Source organism: Danio rerio, chromosome 4 (genome assembly GCF_049306965.1).
Source record: "Danio rerio strain Tuebingen ecotype United States chromosome 4, GRCz12tu, whole genome shotgun sequence".
In the NCBI taxonomy this organism is placed as follows: domain Eukaryota; kingdom Metazoa; phylum Chordata; class Actinopteri; order Cypriniformes; family Danionidae; genus Danio; species Danio rerio.
Window position 1 is genome coordinate 63,418,751 of NC_133179.1, and position 3,500 is coordinate 63,422,250.

The 3,500-nt window shown below is 37.5% G+C and overlaps 2 non-coding genes across 2 annotated transcripts; both read left to right on the forward strand.

The window, feature by feature from the left end:
• trnat-cgu (transfer RNA threonine (anticodon CGU)) lies at positions 1–74 on the forward strand. Its single transcript has one exon. It is a non-coding gene; the product is annotated as a tRNA-Thr (tRNA).
• A 2,989-nt stretch (positions 75–3,063) lies between these two features.
• On the forward strand, positions 3,064–3,137 carry trnar-ccu (transfer RNA arginine (anticodon CCU)). Its single transcript has one exon. It is a non-coding gene; the product is annotated as a tRNA-Arg (tRNA).
• Positions 3,138–3,500: the final 363 nt, after the last annotated feature.

Genomic DNA, 3,500 nt, shown 5'->3' on the forward strand with positions numbered 1-3,500 from the left:
GGCGCTGTGGCTTAGTTGGTCAAAGCGCCTGTCTCGTAAATAGGAGATCCTGGGTTCAAATCCCAGCAGTGCCTAATGTACAGGTGTCCGGGTTGCTTTTTGTTAAGAGTGACGAGTGTTTACGCAGCGGGATGTTTAGCAGTCGGTTTCTTAACAAAACTCAAATCCTTAAGAACGCTGCTCGTTCAAGAGGGCTTTGGACGATGGCTTTATATAGCATAGTTTGGTAATGGCAACCAATTGGACTTTAATATTTCAAGTCCAGACATTCACATATGCAGCGCTACCGTTGTTAGTTTTTTTTTCTTTTTTCCAATTAAACAATTAGCTCCTGTCAAAATTGTTTGGCGCTGTGGCTTAGTTGTTTAAAGTGCCTGTCTAGTAAACAGGAGATCCTGGGTTAGAATCCCAGCAGTGCCTTGTCAGCAGTTGGCTGTTCTTTCATGAGCCAGGGAGTACTAAAAAGTGCTTTCTGTGCAACAGTGCTAGAGACAGCAGAGCACTCAGGCTCTGTGGCACAATGGATAGTGCATTGTACTTCTAGGCTGTGAGCTGAGCCATTCAAAGGTTGTGGGTTTGAGTCCCACCAGAGTCGCAAGCCTGGCTCTTTTTCTTCACTGACTTAAGGTGTGGTGCGTTTCTAACATTTTAGGCATCTGTCCATCCCGTTTTGCTTCTTTCTTTCATTGCGCCGATGACTTGAGCTGTTTTAAATAAGGGAGATTAGAAAACAGTGTAGGGCCTAGTGGGCTTGAGGAATGACTCAAAGGCAACCTGTGGTTTTGGGGAAAAGTAACTGCCACCTATTGTTGAGATCACGCCTTTTGGATTTGTTGCACAAGAGCCTCTTTATGCATGTGCAAAGTAACTGAGTAGAAAGCACAGTAAATTTTGCTTCCCCCCCACTGTCTTAGATGAAACTGCGTTTGGAAGTATCGTATTCAGAGGTTTTTTTTCTTTTAGTGTTAAGACTAAGTTGTCCAGAGCACCTGTCTTGGGAACAGCAGGTGCTAGGTTCAAATCCAAACTGCACCTTTCCCTCAGATTATGGGAGAGTGGCTTTCTGATCTGAACCTCTTTCAATGGCCGATAGCATATGTTTGTCCTGATTTCCATTTTCCGAGCTGACTCTGGGTTTGGATGTAATGAAACTGGAGGTTCCAAAAAACATTAAACACATGAATAAGGATAGATTAAATAAAAATAAATTCACACATTTTTTGCTTTGATCTTGAACAGAGGCCAGGTTACCGGTCAGGTTTGAGACATGATCATCCAGACTCTAAAAGACCACGTCCATCTTGTCAACATTTTCTGCATCCTGACATGCTGGTTTTTGTTGTGTATTATTTTTTCTTATTCAAATGTTCTTCAAATGTTTCTTACAGTCAATTTTTGTGGCGCTGTGGCTTAGCTGGTCAAAGCGCCTGTATTGTAAACAAATATACAAATATAGTTACAGTTTTTTACAATTGCTATGACACTTTTTTAATACATTTAACAAGTTTCCTAAACTCTTAACACGGTTAGCACAACATTCGTCTTCGTGGGCTATACAATTAACACATTTCTAGTTGCTTTGACACAAAATGCATCCAGTTAACATAAATTTAAAATGCTTGAACTTCTTTTACACACAAACTCAACCAAAACCAAAACAATGTAATTTTACAGTCTAATTTACCAATGCTTTCACACAGTGTCAGAACAAATAACATTATTTTCTAAACAGAACCTATATAGGCTAAAGCCGCCACAATAAACAGCTGTTCATATTGTCAATTGAAACACAAATATATTCCCTGTATATATGAATGTATACACACACACACATATACATGTATGTATGTATATGTATATATATATATATATATATATATATATATATATATATATATATATATACGACAGCTCCCATATGAACATGATTCCCATCTAGAAAGCACACGTGTTGGGATTTTTCAAATCACATGATCATACTGTATGTTCTAAAAAAGGACTAATGAGGTTTTTGAAAGGAACAATGAGCACATTGCAGAACTCCATCACCAATACGTCCACATAAGGTTATGCAATACAGTCATTACTTTATGCACAGTGTGTTTTTCAGTAAGCGACTCTATAAACCTGGCGTTCATTAGTACATACATTAGCTATAGTACAGTGAACCATTTACACTGTGTCAAATTACTTTTAGAGAGTCATGAAGTTGGAGGTCAATCAAATACCACATGAAAATATCTATGTTGACGAGGCTGGCTTCAACTTGGTGAAAAGGCGTCGCCGTAGGAGAAACATAATAGGCCAAAGGGCCACCGTTACCATGCTGGGCCAGAGAAGAAGTCGGGTAAATGCAGAAGACCAGGCAGAATAGAAAATTATTTTGTTTTTTAATTATAATTGCGGTGCTTTTTCTGTTGGTATATCTTGCAGTGATGTCCTTTTGCAAATAAAGTCTGTACTGCAGCAATTCTGTGTCTGTATTTTTTTTACATCAACTGTAAATTTTATAAAGCAATTTATTTCTTTATTTTTGTATTGAATTTTTGCAGTAAAAGAAAGAAAATGCCTGCATTTACTAAACCAAACAAAATGAAAATGTAGAGTCTTAAAATATAAGGACAGAGCTGACGCATAAAATAATGCAGTTTCTGTACTTTTAGCTGATGATAGTGTTTTTATTGTCAGTGTTTTCTGATTGACTGAATGTTTCTGTTGAAAGAGAACATGTGTTTGTGTTTTGAACAATTATGTAATTTTGAAACATATTTGCAGTGTTTTGTTAGACATGGTGTAGTGTGTTCGTTTATTATTGTATTTTGAAAAGAAGTTTAGAGGTTTAGTTTACAATGTGTGATTTTGAGCATAAAATTAACTGTTTTGCCAATTGTGTGTTTTAGGTGTGTTGCTGCGTTAAGAGTATAGCAAACTTGTTAAATGTATTGAAAAAACTGTCATGGCCATTGTAAAAAACTGTGAACAACCTCTTTGCTTGCCATTTTTAGACTCGCTGTCTTTTTTAAGTCTCTGTGTGCAAAAACGTATTGCCTGCTTTTCATGGTTGGCGCTGTGGCTTAGTTGGTCAAAGTGCCTGACTCCTAAACAGGAGATCCTGGGTTCAAATCCCAACAGTGCCCAATGTACAGGTGCCAGGGTGGCTTTTTGTTAAGAGTGCATGCAGCGCTACAGTTGTTAGTTATTTTTCTTTTTTCAATTAAAAAATTAGCCCCTGTCAAGGTCGTTTGGCGCTGTAGCTTAGTTGGTCAAAGTGCCTGTACTGTAAACAGGAGACCCTGGAATCAAGTTCCAGCAAAAGTGCAAAAGTGACTATCAGCTATTGTTGAGATCAAGCCTTTTGGATTTGTTGTACAAGAGCCTCTTTATGCACACACATACACACACACACACACACGTGATATGAAAAAATATGAAAATGAAAAAATGTAAACAGTGATTTTGACAAATTATTGACTATTATGAGATTTTAAATACAGTATGTC